The sequence below is a fragment of the Ambystoma mexicanum genome, chromosome 6p (assembly GCF_040938575.1).
Source record: "Ambystoma mexicanum isolate Mex_15411 chromosome 6p, UKY_AmexF1_1, whole genome shotgun sequence".
NCBI classification, from domain to species: Eukaryota; Metazoa; Chordata; class Amphibia; order Caudata; family Ambystomatidae; genus Ambystoma; species Ambystoma mexicanum.
In genome coordinates this window covers 1,213,698,543-1,213,721,174 of record NC_090935.1, presented here as the reverse complement: position 1 = coordinate 1,213,721,174, position 22,632 = coordinate 1,213,698,543, and positions in this window count along the sequence as shown.

The following is a 22,632-nucleotide window of genomic DNA, read 5'->3' as shown; positions in this document are numbered from 1 at the left end:
CATCAAAGAGTGATCCGATAGTCCCTCCCCTGCATTCTCACAACCCCAACTGTACTGACAAAGGGTGCATGTGGCAAGATGCAGCTTTTGGCCCTGCACAAATAAATTCCACACAGAAGAAATAGAAATAGTCTGTAGACTTGCTGTAGATGCACAACATATTGTATGCTTTCTTAGGGTATATCAATAACATTTTGGGAAATATTTCAGAACTCTATATAATTCAAGTTATGCTTCACATTATTTAACATACTATTCAATGATACTTCTATGTTATCAACTCACCTGCAAAAAATGAATAGAGGACACAGTAGGATAGCTCAGGGGCAACGTGCTCGCCTTGGAAGCAAGACGACACGAAGCACCACAGGTTCGATCCCCGGTCTGCGCTTAGAACCCTCTGCGTATTAAGCACTTTGTAAGTAAGCCATCATATCATCACATCATACCATGCTAGATCACAGAGTCTCCTTGAGGAAGTGGTCAGGTTTTAATAATGTTAAACAATTAAATCAAGCAACGATTGATCGAGGCGGTAATCATACTGGTTCAGCCATGTATGCCTTAAAAATTGTCGAAAACGATTATTGTGATACACATTCAAGATCTTTTAACAACATCATTGTTGTTCTACTTAATAGGAATGTCTTTATGAAAACGTCACATTACTTTCAATTATCTTGTATGGAGTGAGCATTCATTCTAATTGCTTGCTTCAATTAATTCCTGTAGTTCTAGTCCTCATGAGTAATTCTTTAGAATTACTAGTAGAGCATTGTCTGTCATTAGTGTAATATATTTATGGAGATTCCAGTAGCCAAAGAAAAATATCCTTACTGAGAACATAACAGTTCATAAGAACTTTGTTTTCACACACTGTTCATTTCTGGTTCTGAGTGTGTGCGTTTTTTTAGCTGTGTGTATAATGGCCTGAGCCTGGAGCACTATTGAAATGACTGCTTACGTGTATAGTCATGTGTACTCCATCCTCTTTTTTTTCCCTAGTTCCAATCAGGGCCATCTGACACCTTCGGGGGGCACTTTGAGCCAAAGAAATAAAGTGATCCGGAATCCCTGGCCACTCAATAGGCAAGGGTACTCCCTTAAAGTTCCGATGACCTCTTCATCCATTCTGGAATACGAAATACTACTCAAATGAGAGTTCAAGAGCAACATTATCAGTTCACAACCATGGTAGTTGTGTTCGAGCATAGGTACAGGGCACCTTTTAACAGTAGCAGCTACAAGAAGGTAGTTGGTCTACATGCTGGACACAGATCACTAGCTGTATGAAAAAGGAACGCCAACCCCGGCATAGGCACAAAACCCAGACTGGCAGTCTCAAAGAATACAAGGTTCTCAAGCATGTATTCATGAGACAGACAGACTGGAAGCAATGAGAACGGTACACATATCAAGCATAGAGAGCGGATAAAGATTAGCAGCTACCAGGAAAGTGCACATATCAGTACTGAGATTAGAAGTGGCCGTGATTTTCACATGTTATTACTGTTAGTGATCAAAGAAACAAATGACTTTGTGGTGTGAAATATACTAATGGTCACAGTTTTTATTTAAGAAGCAACACTATAGCCAGTGAAATCCTGAGTGAGGTTTACTTGATGAGTACCCTGAGAAATTAATCACTCTTAGGGGCTGACAATTTCACACACTTTTGCTAAGAGGTGAAGCCGGAACATTAGCCCGATGTGCAGTTTCTACACTTGACCCAACTGTTTAATGTTCTTGCCACACATCAAGATGCAGATATTTGTGAATGTTTGGCTTCCATGAACTATATTAATATACTCGGTTTTGTAGACCAGACTCGAAAAGTATACAATACTTTATTGAAGCATTGTATCCTAAACGTGAGTGATTTTAGTTTAATTGTCTCCATCATCAAGGGAAGTATACAAGTCCAGAATACTAATTGGTGCAAGCTTAAATAACCTCATCGATGTTTTTCTATTCCAGTGTATTTCAAAGCTTACCAAACACACAGCCTTGTGAATTGATGTGCAGACGATACAGATATCTTAGGAGCCCATTCATTGTGAGGAGCCATGGCTTCAAAAGCCTCGGGCTCAATTGGAGCATATACTGAAGGCAGCAGACTGGTTGAGCAAATCAGTGTTTGAATGTTTTTCTTTTCAAACCAATCAATCAGGTGGCCTCATTGGTGGAATGTACATTTTAAACAAGCATAATACGAGACTCCGGTCTTGACATAGAATACAGATTTCCCATACTTTAAGAAAAGTCATTAATCTATTAGAAACACAAAGGCAAAGTATTATCTCAACCGGTGCGCTACACTCCAGCTGACATGTGCAAGCAATAAGGCCAAGTAAACACAGCTTTGCAGCATAACGTTTCACTGGAGGCAGTAGTTTGCTCTTTTGTTTCCTTTTCCCCCATCTGCAGGGCCAGATATGAAGCCAGCTGCTCCTGAAACGCCAGGGCTGACATGGCAGAAATAAGTTCACGTTGTTTTGGAAAGAAAGAATGTATTTTTCAGAGACAGACTTTGAAGGCAGACTAAAATGTGATTGGAGGAAATTAACATGTGTTCTGGCCCTGCTGTGCAATGAACTTGGACTACAATTTCTCCTATGGATCTTGGGAAATGAAGTTGTTTGTTTTAATTTTTGCTGCTTAAGAAAAGAGTAAGCAAAGGGAAGTAGAATACTTTGCCTCTGTATCTTTAATAGAATCTTGACTTTCCTTAACATTAGTATGGAAAATCTGTATTTTTCCTTATTCGACCACAGACAAAGAAATAGTAAAAGGACTAACTCTACTTTGCTAGGATCGAACCATGTTTGCGGTCTGATTTTATATGACCTGAAATGTTTTTCCATAATTTCATGAATTATATTTAAAAAATGTGTTACATCAAATTTGCATGTGCGGATGTTTATGTTAATGCAAAGAAGGGCCAAAAGGTGCCCTGCGAGTCATTATTTAAAGAACATCAAATGTTCATATTGAATTGATATACAATAATGAATATGTCATCTCCCTATAACAAGACAGCCTGAATTCATAGGAGTGCGTGAACAATCATCTTCATTTATTAATTTAACTTAAAACAACAAAACAATTTAACTTGAACACTAGCTCAATATCCACATTGAATGAAATCAAGTCACATAGAGCAATCCATTCCCATTCTCAAACTCAAAACCACTTTGTGAACATTTATACACAAACAATCATCATGCTGCACTTAATAAATACAAATACCACAGCAAAGTGGCAAGTGCTCTAGCTGTCAACCGAGAGTAACAATTTTTACAAGCAAGTATATTCCTAAAACAATATACCATCTGCCATTTAAACATTGTTCATAGTAGTTTGAAGTTTTTTCACAAGACTGCTTAGCATCCACAATTTGCTGTTATCCATAATCATTTATGGTCTACTAACAGAGGTCCTGCTTCGTTTAGTATCACCACTTGATAATATATCAACAACCTTCTATAGCTAGTTTCGACTATGCGGTGAACACATCACTAACATAGACAGTCTTCTTCAGGGCCAAAACCGTTCTGTGCAAGCTGCAAAGACAATAATAATCTTAAGTGAGAACTACTAATATATAGGGAGAGCAATTGCATAATTGTAGAGGTTTTTGCTTGTTTGGTGAATTAATCGCCAATGACATCAATTGCAACCGTTTGTATTAAACCTGCAAAACATATATTGAGAATGTCATGCTCCTAGTAAACACATCGAAGAGCATACATTCAACTACTCTTGGCTACACCCTCCCTTTCCCACAAGCCCAACTCTGTGCGACATCAAAACCATGACAAAATATTTACTTAAAAATTAATTCTTGACCAACTGGCAAAAACTACCAATGGTTCCTTTTTGTTCCAAAGCTGCTCTAAATATCCACCAAAGCCCCAACTTACTAATAATGTACTGTCGAGCATCTGACCTCTCCTTATGTAAGGTAGTCTTAGCTAAATGAGAGAAACCCCCATCTTTCCATATCTACTCAATGAGATGTTAAATCAGTCTTAGATTCACTTCCCACTTCACATCCCAGCAAGCATGGATTCCATCTGCCCAGCTGCAACAAAATGATAGTTCTTATGTTGAAACCACCAGGTCTACATATACACAACTGGAACAGTAACTCTAGTTAAGCAATGTCATGTATGCTATCAATGCTGGATAGTAATTCTAACACTTTCCGAGATTTATATCAGTCTTAATTAATTTGGTCCTCCTTGTTTGTATTATGTGCTCTTTGTAATAGACCCAGAAGAAGCACGTACTGCCAGATTTTCTGTGCAGAAAAGTCTGAAATAAATGTTGGCATGTTTGGTTATCTTTTTTGAAATGATGTAGCACATATTTTCTAAGATGTGTATATGTGATAGTTACTTGCACTTTGATTAAAACATCTTTTGTATTGTAGGCAAAGGAACATGGCTTCCTTTTGAATTAAGTTGAGGTCTGCAATCTGAGACTCCTTAGATGTTTTATACAACAACACCCAAGACTCCTCACCATTGACTATGCTGGCAAGGTCTGATTGGACCATGCTCAGGTTTGGGCTCTAATTAATAAAACTAATTCAACTTCTCAAAATTCATTACAAATCAATGATGTTGCACAAAGTCAGTTGATTTCACACTTTTTGCATTTATATGTTAAATTAGAGCCCATTACTCAGCTCGATTTTGAATTTTCTGCTATGCTTTTTACATTCAAATTCTCTGAAGAAGATATATTATATTTTATTAACAAATCTAGCAGGTCTCGGGCCCCGGGCCCTGACGGGTTTTTGAATCTAATGCTGAAACAACATCCCGAAGCATGGGATTCTATTCTTTTTCATTTGTTCAAACAGATTCTATATACGCAGAGATTACCAATTTCCTGGCGACATTCTATTATCATCCTAGTGCTCAAGAATGGCGATAGAAGAAAATCTGTCTAATTATAGACCCATCGCCCTTCTTGACACTCTGGGAAAATTCTTTGCAAGAATTATATTGAGTGACCTGCAGAAGTGGACACGTTCTTCTAAGAATCAAGATAGATTTCGAATGTTATCCAGTCATTCCATCGAATGACAATGTATCGAACAGCAAACCATCACATTTTTTTCATCGAAATACCATTCCATAGAATGGCCATTTCTTTGAATACAATTCGATGGATCCATCGAAATGTAAAGTTATGATTAAGGGTTAGATTAGGGTTAGGGTTGTGTTAGGGCTAGGGTTAGATTAGGGTTACATTAGGGTTAGGGTTGGGGCTAGGGTTAATTTAGGGTTACATTAGGGTTAGGGTTAGATTAGGGGTTACATTAGGGTTAGGGTTGGGGCTAGGACTAGATTAAGGGTTACATTAGGGTTAGGGTTGGGGGTTAGGGCTGGGGCTAGGGTTAGCATAGGGTGACATTAGGGTTATGGTTGGGGCTAGGGTTAGATTAAGGGTTACATTAGGGTTAGGGTTAAGGTTAGCTTAAGGGTTACATTAGGGTTACATTAGGGTTAGGGTTGGGGCTGGGTTAGTTTAGGGTTACATTAGGGTTAGGGTTGGGGCTAGGGTTAGATTAAGGGTTACATTAGGGTTAGGGTTAAGGTTAGCTTAAGGGTTACATTAGGGTTAGGGTTAGTGTTACGGTTGGGGGGGTGGGCGTGGGGTTAAAAACGTTACAATTTCAACACTGGACAGCGCCATGTAACGTTTTAAAGTTACAAAAAAAAGCATGGAAATGCTACTTTATACATGTAAAAGTGCATTTCCATTGAAACCAATCCATGTATATTGTCGATGTACTGGTTTAGATGGAATTGCACTTTTACATGTAAAATATAGGTTGTCGATGCTTTTGCAGATGATGGTTTGTATTAGAAGCTTTAGTATGTCGACGGTTTATTTTCAATGCTATCACTATAAACCCCAGGTGGTGTGCAGTCTTTCCATCGAAAATAGATCTATAGACACTTTTTCCATCAAAATGTATTGATTGAAATACCTTTCCATCGAAATTAATATTAATTGAAATTGTTTTCATTGAATTTCGATGGAAAAGCATTTCATTCATTACATTTCGATGGGAAGGTGTCTATGGATCTTAAAAAAAATAGATGTACTGATGTTTGGGTGGGGAAAAGTGTTCAGTTGTGTAAATGTAGGTTTGGGCATATATGTATGTTCTGCACCGCTTTGCAATTTCCCATAAGGTCACAGCAACAATGGCGGGTGCACGGATACGTGGAGCAGCACTTACACCGCCCGACATATGACAGGACACACTTTTTTGAATCAGTGCCATCCGTCCCTGGAGCCTTACAGGCTCCACACTGATGTGACAGGAAAGGACACTTACTGTAGAGTGAACCCCACCGCCCCCCTCTGACGCCCCCCCAGCCCGCCACGGCTGGTAAATATTCATCAAACACTTAAGCGATTGTTTTAGAGCAGCCTTTGGTATGTTTAGGGCATATTTCCTCCCTTCAGCTGCACAATATTTATTTTAAATGCTTTAAACAACTTCAAAAATATTCATTGCACGGAAATGTTTTTAGGTTGTGGCAGTTCCCATTTAAAGGGCCAAATTAATGTTATAAGTTGTATTTGCATAATGTGTTCTTCACAAAGCCAAATGTGTTTTTGATTGTGTGGCTGGGGCTAATGTGTGCGCTGAAGGAGACAACACACTGCTGTACATTTTCACTCATGTGGGTAATTCGGGGGGCGCTTGGTTTATAAAACAATTGCGCGCTTTGGCGTATTTTCTCTGGATTTTTTCTGCATATGAATTTAATAATAAAGCATAATGTCTGCGTGCGAGCATGGACGATCACCTACTAACAAAACACACCATAATCTTCAGCAATACATGAATGATGTGAAAGCTAATATTCGTATGTTTGTTTATTATCCGGAACAAAACAAGGGGGCTGCAGGGCAAAAAGACCACCGGTGCGGTGCTAGCAGCAGCCCTGGTGGGTTCTGATGCAAATGAGCCTAACAGCCACAGACAGGGGTTAACACTTAGAGCAATGACAGTCACATTTCAATGAGTTAGGGCAGTGGTAGTCAAACCTTTTTATACTGAGACCCCTTGAGTAAAAATATTGTTTCCTGCAACCTATAACTGCTTATCTGTTCTATCAAATGCTTATATTTTGTATTATAAGCAGTCACCGTAATCCCTTATTAAAGAGCCTTGCCAGCGCCCCCTGGATATCCTCCACCAACCCCAGAGGGGACATCCCCCAGTTTGGAGACCACTGAGTTAGAGTAAGATAGAGGGGCAATCATGACGTCAGTTCAGTTGATGGTGACTTGCAGGGCTTTAGTTGATTTCATGCTGTGGTGCGCCAGGTTCAGGCTTGCCAAGAGGGCCCCAGTGCAATATTTGACAGGCCCGCTGCCCTGCTGCCCGGTCGACCCCGCTGCAGTGGGCCAATTCTGTAGACCAATGTGCACCATTTGCTATGGGTCTCATACACAATTCATTAGGGAAACAACGCCTACTTAGCATACATTTAAAAGCAGAGCAAATATACTTAAACGTGAGATTACATTGTGTATTTATCATATGGTACAGGATTATATTGGTAAATATTGTGACAAAACATACATGTGAATACATTCAGGCTCATCACGAGTTTGGTGGTAACCCTTAAATGTGGCATTAACGCTATTACCGCCGCATTTAAGGGTCCTCCAAATCACGTGTTTGGCTGTGAGCTGGGGGTAAATCCGCCAGGAAAATTCCCATTTTCGAGTGCAATTAGCACCGCCCTATTAGCACGTGCTAATTGCGCCGAAAATTCCCCTTTGGGCACAATGTACCCAATAGGGAATTACCGTTACCACCAAACTCGTGATCTGGTGCTGATAGTGCCGGAGGGTTTGGTGGTAACACTATTAGCCCGGGTGGTATACCGGCGGTAATACCACCAGGATACCACCCTACTCATGATGAGGCCAAAGATACATAACTGCCACATTTGTACGTGTGTACATGTTTTTAAAATTATTTAATGTATATTGACATACATGTCATGCACATATTACATTTGAAGGTAAGTGCCCATATATAACAGCATTTACCCAAAACAAATCCAATCAATACAAAAAACACAATAGACATAACTACTAAATAGCATAAAAATACTGTAGCATTCTCCACACGTAGAATGCTTTTTGATGGAGTAAGGGAGATGTGTAGCATTCTTCATATATGGAATGTTTTATGTGAGATGTAGAATGATTTATGTGGAATGTAGAATAAGAACCTAGAGTATGTAAAGAAGGTTCTTGTCAGTTAGGGAAGGCTTGATGAGAGGACTGGTGGGGCTCTACATATGATCCTAAATGAGATCAATAAAGACGTTTTCACACTTACCTATGTGGCTCGATCATTTCACTGGCGATGAGGATCACCTCTGCAGCCCCATCGAGTAGCAGTAGTGTAAGAAGAATCCATATGTAGTTTCAAGATAACGTCAGAGTAAAAGTGACGCCATGCCCCTTGAAAAGGTCAGAGCACTCGCTTCAACTGCTTCTCCTAATCCCAAAGTGGTACCAAGGAGGGACACGGAAGCCCAGAAGAGCACAGTTACAGCACGAGCAAACCCGCGAGATCGGTGGCCTAGCGCAAGCGCCCCACGCCAAACAACAACATTCAATCATTTAATGGAGCGAGAGTGCGTGCTATTGCTCACCTTTCAGAAAAAAGGACCAAGTGACGTCTCTGTTGCCTGGTAACCCGCAACAAATACAGTGCGTAATCCAAGGAAGAAAGCAACACGCCTGGACTTTAGAGGAAGGGACCCACCAATGTTCACTTTGCGTGCCCGCCATTTTGGTTTCTCGGCAACCATGTAAACACATTCATACATTTAGTTGACAAAGGAATCCTCATATAAAGGTCGCTGCATACCCTGCGCTGCTTCATTAATAAAGAAACCCTTATATAAAGGATGCTGCATGCTCCGCGCATTTCGGTTTGCTTGGCAACTATGCTCAGGAACAATTTGAAAACCTACCACCATTATCTGAAGAAGAATCTACGGGTTTATTTGAATATGAAAAATGTGTAAAGATGTTGGATAAACACTACAAGAAATGCACACACATTATTCCAGAGAGATATCACTTCGGAAAAAGGAAGCAATCAAGGGATGAGTCCGTAGAGCAATACATTACAGCACTGAGAGGATTGGCAGCTTTGTGTGATTTTGGAAGCATGTTAAATTAAAGGCTTAGGAATCAGTTCATGCTCGAGTGCAGCAAAGAGAAAGTGAGAGAAGCATTATGGGCCAAAAGCAATCCTACTGTTGATGAAGTTGTAAGAGTGGCAAAAGAAGTGAAACATACAAATAGATGTGTTAAAGAATTAGAAAAACGAACTGAGTAAAGGACTGAGATGGATGAAAAAAGGAGAGATGAAGCCCTAGTAATGGAGATATCAGCAGTTCAACAAAGAAAATTGACAATAAGAAAAACAATTTCAAGAAAGAGTGCGGAAAAAAGAAATGTGTAAAGTACAAAGAGCAAAAGGAAGAAAGTGACAAGAAGAGATGCTTTCACTGTGGTAGTTCCAACCACTTTGCAAGCAGTGATAAATGTCCAGCGATCAAGGCCATATGCAAAAGATGCAACAGAAAGAGACATTTCACTTCATGCTGTAAGACCAGGAGTGAACATATAGCTTGTTTTGATGAACTATGTGAAGAAATGGAAGATTGTACATGCCTCATTGACTTTACTTCAGAAGATACCTTTGCCGTTCAAGATGATGAAGCAGATACTGAAAAACCTATGTCTGTTATTGAGATTCAAGGGATACAATTAGGCATGGTCATAGATTCGGGAGCTAAATATACTTTGTTACCCAAACATATTTTCGAGAACAAAATGGAAAAGAATGTCCTTCTCAATCCAGTTGACACTAAACCCGTAGCATATGGTGGTAAGAGAATTAATATTTAAGGCTGGTGTTGGGCCATTTTGAAATTTAAAGATAGGTTGACCAAAGGGAAGGTCTATATCTCAAAGGAGGGCAGTAATCCACTTTTGAGTTAGTCACACCAGAAAAGACTTCAGATAAAACTAGATCCCAATGCTGAAGAGAGTGTTTATGCTATAGATAACATGAGAGATCTGTCACAACATGCTGTTTCGAGAAGAATTAGGTAGTCTCAAGGGATTCATGCATAAAATAGAATAAAAGCAGGTTCTATTTCCGTAGTACAGAAATTAAGAAGCGTTCCATTAGCTATTAGAACTGCAGTAAAAGAAGAATTGTTAACTATGGAAAGGCAAAGGGTGATTGAAAGGATAAAAGCAGCTGAGTGGGTTGCTCCTTTAATGGTAGTACACAAACCGAATGGAGATCTGTCAATAAGTGTGTAATACCAGATACACACCCTTTACCTACTATCACTGAGATGTTGGGTACCATAAAAAATGCGAGGGTGATGAGCATGCTAGGCCTGAAATCTGCTGATCACCAGATTGTTCTCCGCCCTTCTTCTGGAAACATAACTGCACTTATTACCCCAGAGGGGCTGTTTCAATGCAAACGCATGCCATTCAGTTTAATATCGGCAGCTGTGGTATTCCAACGCATCATGTATCAACTTTTAATGATATTGATGGTGTCCGATGCTTCCAAGATATAGCAAAGAACATGATAAAAGATTGAGAAACGTGCTAGGCATCTTTATGACAGCTGGTTTTGCCTTAAGTAAAGACAAATGCAGGTTCAATAAAACAACCATTCAATACTTAGGCCATACCATATCAGATTTAGGCATTCAACCTAAGGCTGATTTAGTGGACAATATTGTGAATTTCCAAAGTCCCTCAGATAAAGAGAAAATAGTATCTTTTATTGGAATGGCAGAATACTATTCCAAGTTTGTGCCAGGTTTAGCGAGCAAATCCACACATATGAGAAATCTAGTGAAAAAGGGGGTGAGATTTCATGTGAGTGAATCATGGGAGAAAGAATTCCAAGAGATTAAATTGGCTTTGACGAAAGCTTCCACATTTAGCAACTTTGACCCCAGGAGAAACAGTGTGTTGACAACTGATGCCAGCAACCATGGGTTGGTGGCTGTTCTCGCGCAAAAGGGTAGGGGAAGGAACATACTATTGCGTTTTCCTGCAGGGTTTTAAGAACCACAGAGAAAAACTATTCCACAATAGAAAAATAATTGTTGGCCATCAAATGGGCAATAGAAAAATGATGCCCTTTCTTGTGGGCTGTAAGATTTACCATCGGGTCCGACCATAAACCTTTGAAAGAGATTCCCACCACAAAGGGCTTAGATAAGGTGTCGTCAAGAATCAGGAAATGGGTTTCCAGTTTGCAGGATTACAACTGGGAAGTTGAGTATTTACCAGGTATAAAAAATAAAGCAGCAGATTATCTTTCTAGGTTGACCAATGTAGTAGAAGATGAGAGTGACGAAGAGGATAAAGACGAGCAGGTTCTTAATGTCAGTCAGGAAGTAGTGACAGAGAATGAATGGCGTGAAGCAATGTCAGTTGACCAAGTACTTATTGATGTCAAAGAAAGGTTGAAGTCAGGAATGAAGTCTACTGAAATTAATAGAGGGAACTTACCTGATTACATTACAAATGTTTTTGATGAACTTCGAGTTAAGGATGGAATGATTTTAAGAGGAGAAAAAATATTTCCTCCACTGGGAGTAACGCAGAGAATTCTTGAAGCAGCACATGAAGGTCCTCAGGGAATGATCAAGAGCAAACAATTAGTTATACAAGATTACTGGTGGCCAGGAATGGATCTACAGATAGAAAGGATTATCAGGGAATGTGCTATTTGTGAGGATTTGGCCAAGGGCTGTGTTAAGAGAGTGGAGCCGATGACTCATGTCCATTCCATCTGTACCATGGGAAAGGGTAGGACTCGATATTGTGGGACCTGTTACATCTCAAGGGACATGTAGATATGGCATAGTGCTTGTAGACATTCTTTCAGATTGAGTTGAATTGTCAAGGGTAAGAAATGTGTGTGCAAAGGATGTGATCCAATTTCTTGATTACATTTTTAAGAGGGAAGGATATCCTACTTTTATTGTGACGGACAGTGGTGTACAGTTTGTTGCAGAAGAGATGAAAGAATTTTTAAGGGTGAATGGTATTGAACACAGAACGAGTTTGGTCTATCATCCAGAAACAAATGGAATAGTTAAAAGATTTAATAGAGTCATCAAAGAAAGCATTGGAGTAGCTATTTCGGAGGGGATCGATTGGAAAAAGGCTGCAGAGGATACTGTAGTTGCGTACAGATTTACCCCTCATGTGACCACAGGCATTTCCCCTTTTGAAACGTTACAGGGAAGGAAACCCAATACCAGGTTTTCCCCAGGATGGTTAGGTAGAACTTGTTAAAAGGGTGTCAATATGGACATTATCAAGGAGAGTATTGGCAGTGAACAGATTGAAAACGAAAGGAGCTTTGACATAAGGAAGGCAACCAAGGAATGACTAGTCAAGGAAGGGGATTGGGTACGGATTAAATTGCCCGTAAACAGAATAGAAGGAACTTTGAAGTGGTCTAAACCTGTGAGAGTGATTTAAAAGTTACATGGTGCTGTGAAAGTGACAGATGGAGGCGTGTGGTACGTTAATAGAGTTTGCAAACATATAAGAAGGTGTGAGACTGTGCAGGGGAGGAAGAAAGATAATAGTAAGGAAAGGAGAGGAAATGGTCAAATAGTACATAAGGAGATAGCACAGAAGGAGAGTTGTAATACACATAAAAGGAATATTCAGAGCAATAGAGAACATTAACTAATAGTGCATAAGGAGAGGTGTAAAGTACATAAAAGGGAGCTTCCTGTTAGGGGTTGTGGGAAGCCATCATTTTTGAGAGATTACTTTGAATGAGCAATATTTGTGTTAATGCTGCTTTGTTTTGGATGTTTTTGTTTTTAATGTGAATTCTCATTAGAATTTTCATTTGCAACTTTTACAATGTTATTTGTTCTGTTTTATGGTTAGGAATGTTAATATAGAGAATTATCATACATTTTCCTCCATGTTATGTGTTATTGGTACAATGTTAATCATCGGTCTGTTAGTGTTATTAAGCTCTTGTGGGTAAATGTTGTTTCACATTCTCAATGTTGGTTTATTTTGATGGAGAAAGGGAGATGTGTAGCATTCTCCACATATAGAATGTTTTATGATGGAGAAAGGGAGATGTGTAGCATTCTTCATATATGGAATCTTTTATGTGAGATGTGGAATGTAGAATGTGAACCTACACTATGTAAAGAAGCCTCTTGTCAGTTAGAGAAAGCTTGATGAGAGGACCGGTGGGGCTCTACATATGATCTTAAATGAGATCAGTAGAAAAGTTCTAACACTTACCTGTGTGGCTCTATCATTTCAAATACTCTGGTGGAAAGACATGCAAATGTATAGCTACTCCTAGGGAGAATAATGCAACAGCACTCTAGCAGGACAAAAACTCAATACTTATGACCCAAAGAGGTCCTCATAGTCTAAAATCATAACAAATGGCTAATCCTAGCCGCCTTGCCCTAAGTGCTTCGGTCCCTCAAACATCATTCTCGGACCTTCGTCAGGGACCTCTCACTAGCGTAACGGGTACCCCCGCAGCCCCCACAGTGCAGAGGGCCCCATGCTGCCCATGCCCAGTAGGGGGCAGTCTGCAAGGGGGGCCTCAACAGGGCTTGCAGGGGGGCCCCCACGTTTGTGGTACGCCACTGGGACCACTAACAGTGTTGCAGTATTGAGACATGTCAAGATAGACTCTCAAGTATCTTTTAACCTAATGTCATAAAATATGAACAAACTCACTGTACACAATGAAACACCTCTGCTCCAAAACAAACCTCTTCAACAAACAAATCTGTTGTGACAAAGCATCGAAGCTGAATCTAGCTTGCTAGTGTGGTTACTGATAGAATCTTCAGGGATTTCAATCTTTTCATAAGTTTCAGGATTATGGCTGGAGATGCCATGGACAAACTTCCTCTGCATCCCTCAAGTTTCTCGTGTCATCATTTGAGCAGGGTACCAGGGTACCTTGGAACATGTCCCTGCCAATGAAAGAGCAGGGATGGGGAATGCAAATTAAGACAAACAGAAGCCAAATAGATTTGCAAACCATGGAACGTGGCCTGAATTTGGACAACGCCATGTCTGTTTTCCTGTGACATATTAACACCATATTGATGTAATATGTTCATCAATATCCAACGAAGACCCCTTGAATTTAAAATTATCAATAAGGAACTGTTAACCAACATAAAATGTGCATATGTGCAATGTAGAAAGCTGGTTCGACATATGACAAAGTATATATTTTCATAGTAGCACGTTTCCTGCCAGGTAACCTTTTAAAAAAAGATCATACATTGAGGTCCAAGTTAGTGAAGATATGAAATTTACAAAATTATACCTGCAATTTCAAACATGTCATGATAAACTGTGCATCAACATTAGATGTACATATTTACAATGTAGAAAGTGGTTTCAACATCTGACAAAATATTTGCTTATGTAATAGCATGTTTCTCTTCAGGTTACCATTTAAGAGATCATACAGCCATGTTTAAAGAGGCACAGATATCAAAGAGGCATGCGAATTACAAAATTATGCCAAATCATGGCACTCGATCAGTATATTTTAAAGAAATTTGACTCTGTGGCATCTAGCCATTATATACATCCAATGCACACTGTTGAGATGGATTTCTGAACTCTGAACTGGTGGGCAGAGGTTCAGAAGGTCAGCTGAGTTTCTTGGAATAGGGTAACCTTCTGGACAAGCCAGACCAATCAAGGTAGCATTGGTGGCGGTCAAAACTAGGTCTCTGGAGGGGGAGGGGTGAGGGTGACTGAAAGACCTCAATGAGCACACAGAGTAAAGGACATTACGAATCAATCCCAGTCAGGTGTATATATATTAAGAATACATGTACATTTATTCAAGGACTTTGAACTTCAACACAAAGCAATTATTCAATAGTAATACATGAAACCAATACAACACTACTATAACACATATATATAATACCAAGTGGCCTAAAGGGTTAAAAGCACAGAATGGGTCCACAACCTTAAAGGGAAGGAAACAAGTTGTGCAAATAGTCTTTAGGCATTTCTTCATTAAATTTACCCTAACTGAGAGACAGTCCAGTCCCTACGAAAAGAGGAGCTTAGCGCTCAATGTACTTTCAAATGCTGGTGCATGCGATAGTGCAGAAGGGTGAAAACAGGGTCTCTTGCAGGGGCTGTAGCAGCTCAGGAAGTGGGTGACACAATGGAGAATAAGTTCCCACTATTCATGGAGGGTATGGGGCGGTAGCACAGGCTACCTGTAGAAAGGTGAGTGTCCCTCAGGGCACACTTGTGCGTAAAAGTGGATGAATGCACAAGGGGCCATCGGTAAGGGTTGCAGGTACTCACCGACCCCCGGTGCACTCCAGACCAAACTTCGGCCATCAAGTCAACTTCGGTTGCAGGTTCAAATGTGGTAGTGGTGCGGCGCTGTGGCTTTCAGCAGCAAAGTTACAGCGAGACAGTGGCGATTTCTCCGCTCCTGGTGAATGGATCCGGCCAATTTCACTGTAGCAGTATTCAGGGCACAGGGGGGCACAGCAGCAAGGCACCTGCAAAGTTCGTCACCACGGCTGGGCGACACGTTAACCGTGTGTACTCCGGTTTGGACGCCGTCTCTTCATTCCACACCTACGAATATGAAGTGTACGAAATTCTGTTTGAGAGTGCTGTGAACACAGAGCTTGCGATATACCAAGTTTCAAGGGTCTCCTCGAAACTGCGGCAGTGTCAGAGCAAAGGTCCTGCGCAAGCTGGTCAGCCCACTGGTTGGCCCAGTGACACTTCCGAGAAGGCTTACTTGCAGGGTTTGACGAAGGTGCTGACAGTAGTTGGTCCCACTATACCAATGGGTCGAAGCATCTTCGCAGTCCTTCTAGTTGGATCAGATGTAGAGCGGTCCAGCGGGACAACAGCAGGCTCAGGGTGCCAAACTTTCCAGCGATTCGCGAGCGGTTCCTCGAGTCGGCTTCTTAGTTTCAGGATACTTGGATCCTATCCTAGGTTCAGAGCGAACTCCAGAGATTGACCTGGTGTGGGAGTTTGGGGCCAGCTCTTATCCAGAATCTCCAAAACAAAGATGACCCAACGGGAGATCTGCTCACATACAGGCACACCAGACGTGGACCAATCACGGGCCTTTGTGGTCCCAGTCATTCACAGGACACCAGAATCTCTGGCACCCAGAATGTGCATTGGAACTAGACAGTCCAGCCACATCCTGGAAGTACACAGACCAGGCATGCAGAAGCTTGTGACAGCTTGGCGTTTCGCAGGAGAATGCATGCCCAAATAAGGACTGGCCTGGGTCGGTTCGACCTGGGGAAGGCAAAGGGGCAAGATGGCCAAAGGACAGGACAAAGAACCTAGTGGCATGGCCATTTTGGAGCCAGGCCACCTTCCTGTGCCAACTGCGGTAAACGCGGTTTGCATGGCAAGAAAGAGCTAAAAACATGTGAAAAAATAAGCTGCCACCAGCCCTGTCCAAGGCACATCTGCACTTCTCCTAAAAATTCCTTTGAGGGAGTCTAGGGCATTTGGAAATGAAAGGAAGACCCAAGTGCACTGTACTGTGAGGTACATTGGGCCTCATTACGAGGTTGCCGGTCTGGTAACAACTGTACCGGTATGCTTGCTGGTACCGTTGTTACCGGAACGGCAAACTCCGAGTTGTGCCGCGGGTGCCTTTCATTCCGCCAGTTCTGCCCTGGCGGAATGAAAGGACCCGTGAGCACAGCATGCCTATAGCACCGGCACAGTTATGAACGGTGCTGGTGCTACAGGCATCCCCATTCCCATTGAGCCCTATGGGGCTGAAATGGGAATCTACTGGCACCGGCACCCGCAAAAGGGCAATTCCCAGGGTCCAGCGTGGTTGGAATACCCCAGTAATTGGCCATTCGCGGGTGCCAGACTTTCATGCCGGTATGGAGGTAGCCTTGCCGCTGTTACCGACAAGGCAACCTCCAAACATGTAATGAGGCACATTGTGCACTTGTAACATGTTGCAGAAAAGTTGCAACATTGGGAAGGACTAAGGGAAATACTGACTGTCTTTAAGGGCATGTCAGTTTCCCCATAACAAAGTGAGGGAAAGCCCAGTGGAGTCGGAGGGTACACAATTGGACGGAAAATTACACATAAATGGGAATCTTTCCTAACACACACGAATTAGAAACCTTCAGCATATTAAGCACTTGCAAATGCCACAATATATTGGGAAATATTATTACAAATGTAATGATATGGAAGAACTCCTACTGTTTATAGTTTATCCACATAGATGTAACATCCCCCTTTCCTTCAGTCTATTCCTACCCAAAGCCCACTCAATCTGACACCACTGGACCCTCATACACCACAGAACCCCAAGGACTGTACCAGTGCACTTAGTGCCCTCTAGATAGATTCCCTCTTTCTTTTACATTTATTATAATCCTCAAATCACTTTCATTTCCCCTTAAGCACAGGGCATCAGAGACTAACTCCACCAAACAGCACTTTAAAATAGTGTTACCAATTCTCATATTTCACTGGTGTAGACTCATTTTTATTTCATCAAACCCTCCTTCCATCCTCTCAATGCATGGCAGCAGCCCTACTTAAAAAAATTATTTCAGTTTTTACAATAAAGCATCACATAACCAAATGACACTGTGCTGAGAACAATATGGACGTCATGGAACTAAGCACGAGACTGTCACCACATAAACATTGGTCTGCCGACGACACATAGTGACGTCACACCCAACCGGATGTAATTAGCAATGGGTAAAGGTAGGGTATAAACTAAGTCTGTGGCCCCCACAATGACCTTTCCACTCAGAAATGCAGCAGCCACTCTAGGAGGGACGATGGCAGGCATCCTGGGCCTCCAGGATTTAATAATTATTTAATGATAATTTACAACAACCAAAATATATCTAAAACATCACCACGATTAAGCAAGATTATTCCTTACATGTCCTTTCCGATCCACTGTACAACCTGAAAGATTGGTGCATGTCTCTGATTTAGCTCCGCTAATACCTTTGCGTACTGAAGACTAGTTCTGTGATATCACTGCTGTCACTATTTATGCAAATTAGGGGGTCCACCAGGGGTGTTGCTAAGTCTGGAAAAGATCTGGGGCTACACTAATGTCAGGACTGTCAGGAATCGGGGCTATAGCTCCCTAAGCCCCCCCACCTCCCCCTTAGCAACCACTCTGGGGTCCACACATAATTTGCTGCCCAGGGCCCCGCAAATCCTAGGGCTGGCCCTGCGTAAGGGTAAGTTGTTGATATTCACGTAGCACATTAGAGTAAAGCCTTGAAGTAACACACTCCCTATATTACTACTTGATGGTCCCAATACCCTATATGCTAAAATCATAAATAAATGTAAGACAATAACTTGATGTCCTCAAATCAGAAGAAATACATTTTAATGCAACTTACTTAAACACATGAATGATAACGTATCACACAAAATCGAGTTTTCTAGTTTATGTACTCAACATTGTACTTCTTTTGTAAATTGTTCTACCTGAAGCTTTGAAAGATACAGAATAACTGTGTTGCAAAATGTTTTAAGTTTAGCGAAATCTCTATTTTTTCATTAGATTTTTCGCTGTTTATTCTTAATACAATTCTGAATTCACTATAATTTCTTGAATACTATGTAAGTTCACAGGTGAGACACAAATGACTGATAAAACCCAATGTAACGGCTTTGAGAAAGCACACCAAGCGTGAAACCAGTCAGCTATATTTCAAAGTAAAAACACTTTTCCAAAAAATGTTACACAAAATCACCAAAGATGTACTAAATTCGACCTCAATTGAGTTAAAATTGCCTATGCTCACCTAAAACAAAGTTCTGTTTTTTTTGCCGTGTGTGCAACATAACATGATTGTGATAGTGAGTGGTGCAGGGATCACCCAAACCCCCCTCATTTTGAACCTGGACCCACAATCGACCCAATCTCATTCACTACCAACCCTCCAAAGAACAGCTGGGAAATTGTTCTCGCTCATCCTGCAAAACATCCATGGAGTATGACATAGCACTATATACATGCTAGATATAATATGCCCATTTGCGCACATTGTTGGGTTACCTTCATGTTAGGTGAGAGGTTTCTTGCAGCCTAGAAACTGCTGTGCCAGGGTGTTGTATTTGTGTAAGTGCAAGGCGCTGGTAGGAACGCACTTCCCATTTCTTTGGGACTCTGCGGATGGTCAGCATTAACTAAATTTCGACTTGTACAAGTACAAATAAAAGAAATAAAGAGAGCTAGAGCACAACGTGGCCTCGGGTCTAACCATTTCGTTTGGAAGCAGGGACAGCGTTTCTAAGGTTTGCTTTTCTTGAGCAGACTTATGTCACTGATTGACAATTTCTTGGCCTGACACTCCTGTAGCAGACAAGGCCCTCTTGGTTGTGAGGTATCATGTATTCCCCGGCAGTGGATGACTTTTGAAGAAGACGGCATTTTAATGCTAGGGGGGCATGTCTGCTGTTTCAGAGTTCCAGTCAGATCTTCTATGATATCCGCAAGGGATTTTAGGCAGGTAATGGTACTTTCTCGGTACATGTTGTGGTGCTGTTAATTGAGTAATGTGTGTATCAAATGGAAGGCAAAAGTCAGCCGGTCAATGCAACTGCACAGCAGAGGAGATACGTTATTCTCATGCATGTTTATCTGGCTTTTTCTTGCCAGTCAAACTGTGATTCGGTACCAAATTATTAAGCCTCTTGACTAAGGGGTGACATTCCTGAGTGAATCTTAATAGCATGTCTTGCCCTTCCAATGTATAGTGTTAATGCCGAGGAGAATGTATAGTTCTGTAACCGCTGACATTGGACCTCATTACAAGTCTGTTGGTATTTCAGTGGTAAATCTGTCAGAATATCACCAAACATATGTACCGTTGCTGCTGCTTGCTCCTGTGGAATTACTGACGGATTGCAAGTGGTGGAAGGCAGTGTTAGTCTCCATTTATAGGAGTCCATAGGACTCCAGGAGTATTTCACCGGAATTACCATGGCCGGTAATTGCACTGATTTTGTTGATTTTTTGGTGGTAAGGTGGCAGATTTTCCTCCAGCTTTTGGCTGGAGGAAAATCCTCCACTTCACCACCAAAGTTGTAGCATGGTGGTGCGGTAATGCAAAGGTAATGGAGTTGCTTAAGTTCTACTGCAGTTTTTACTGCACCACCGTATGTGTGTGTTATTTCTACTTCAGGAACCCCCTCCTCATTCTGTACTATATCAGGCCCATCTCTTATTCCTCTGCTTGTAGAGAGAAAGTTCTGCAGCTATCTCTCACACCTATCCTTTGTTGATGCCAGGAGAACAAGATACATATTGTTCTGCATTCCTCAAAACACCCACATCCTGCAATGTTGCAGCCTCCACACCCTGTCTTTATTGATACAATGCAACCTTCGCACATTGTACTGGATGATCAATAAAGCCAGCAACATAAAAATAGGGAAATACATGGGCCTCATTACACGGTAGGCGGTAAGGGTTTACCGGTACCGGTATTTTACCGGTACCGGTAAATCCTTACCGCCTTACTACGAGGTCCCTTTGCGGGTTGGGGATTTTAACGCCTGCTTTTTGCAGGCGTTAAAAACCAACCCGCAAAGGGACCTAGGGAGCTAATTATGCGGTACCGTAATTAGCGCCTTCCCCATTCCCATTATGCCCTATGGGGCAAAAATGGGAATGGGGAAGGGCAATGATGGAAGGGGGAATTACCGCCCGCCAACCTTGGAATGGGGCGGTAATTCCCCTTTCCACCAAGGCGATGCTGGTATTTTACCGGCATGAACCATGGCGCTAATAGCTCCGCCTACCGTGTAATGAGGCCCAATGACACTAATTTTCCAAGTTCTCGGATCATAAAAAAGTAGCATAAAATATGTTGAAACAGTTTACGCCTTGCCTTCATAGATCACCCTACAGTTCATCTAAACGCTCTTTAAACCCAATGGGGCTTGCAATTGAATTCCTCGATGGAACGGTTGATAGGTGGATGGAGATCACTGACCTCGAGCTATTAGAAATAAGTAAGAGCGCCGACAAACTGCCTCTCCTTCCCCATGAGTATAATGGTCCTGACACGCGATCCAGCACACAGTGTAGGGGAAACTCAGACATTGCAATAACTGACGCAACGAGCGAAGTTGAAGTTGAAGTTAAAAGTAAGGTGATTGAATTATTGCCTCGTCCTGGCAGTTTAATGGAAAAGAATGACACCCATCCTGAAGCGCAAGACGCCAAATCTGCAAGAGGTGGTGTGTTGGCGGCTAAATGTATGAGTGGAAAGGTTACAGCGCATACCAGTAACACGCCAGATGACGATACATGTGATAAGCAGAAGGAAACTGTGATACAGCCAAAGGCTCTTGGGCAGGATCATAATGAGATCCGAGTGCAAACGGGGTGGCCATATTACTACAAAACCGTCTGGCGTTCATCATCCTCTGGCTGCCGCTGATACTGACAAAGCAGATAATGAAGCAATGTCGCTGCAGATACCTTTTGCTGATGTTGCGGCCCGTGAAGCAAGGCTTGCTATTGAACTTAAAGAAGACAGTGGTAGGACCTTGCCACCCTTCCTCCTCTAGAAATGAAGACGAAGATACTGCCAATGTCGGACATCGCTCTTTTTTGACAATTCCTACAAGTTCAGAAACTGAAACACACACATTGTAAACTCCATTCAAGAGTCAGCTGAGTTAGCCAGTACTCCAATAGTAGGGAAAAGGTCATTTTCCTCATATACGAACAAAAAGATGTTGCCACACCTTACAAGAGAGGAAGCAGTGAAGAACATCGATAGGCTGCATGGTGAAAAGTGTTTAAACATTGAAAATTCAACCAACTCTCCAAAAAACGCAGCTTCAACTTGACGCTGAAAAAGAGCAAGCAAATAAACCCATTTGTCAGTGGCTGCGGGCCTACAAATTCACAACAACGTCATGGCCGCCACATTGACTGACACCGTTTGTGAAGTCATACGAATCTCTACATGACTCAATGAAAGCCCAGAGCACTCTGTTGGCACTGATAAATTCTAAGGTCAATGCCTTGGAAGCGTTATCAGATCATACTCATAAGAGACTCGATCATGATGCGGAAACCTCATTTAAATGGCAATTGCGACTAAGTGATATAGCGAGGGACGAGATAGTCCAAAAAACAGTGCTCATGGAAGCCGTCCTGGAATGCACAAAATGGATGAGACATAATGTGCAAAATTCAGCGTCAATCGCTGTTGCCTGCAGGTGTGAATGTCAAAAATTCTACGAGTCTGTTTCAATTCCCCTACCCAATATTCAAGGGGAAGTGTTGTCAATAGCTTTGATTGGACGAGCGACTTAGAAAAAACATCAAGGTTTGCCAAAACAATAAACGGGGGCAGAAAGTCGCAGCCCCCTCGATACAGCATCCATAATGGCTGTCCAAGTAGCTGACAATTCAAACGACCCTAAGCCTTCGACAACCACAATTAGCACCGT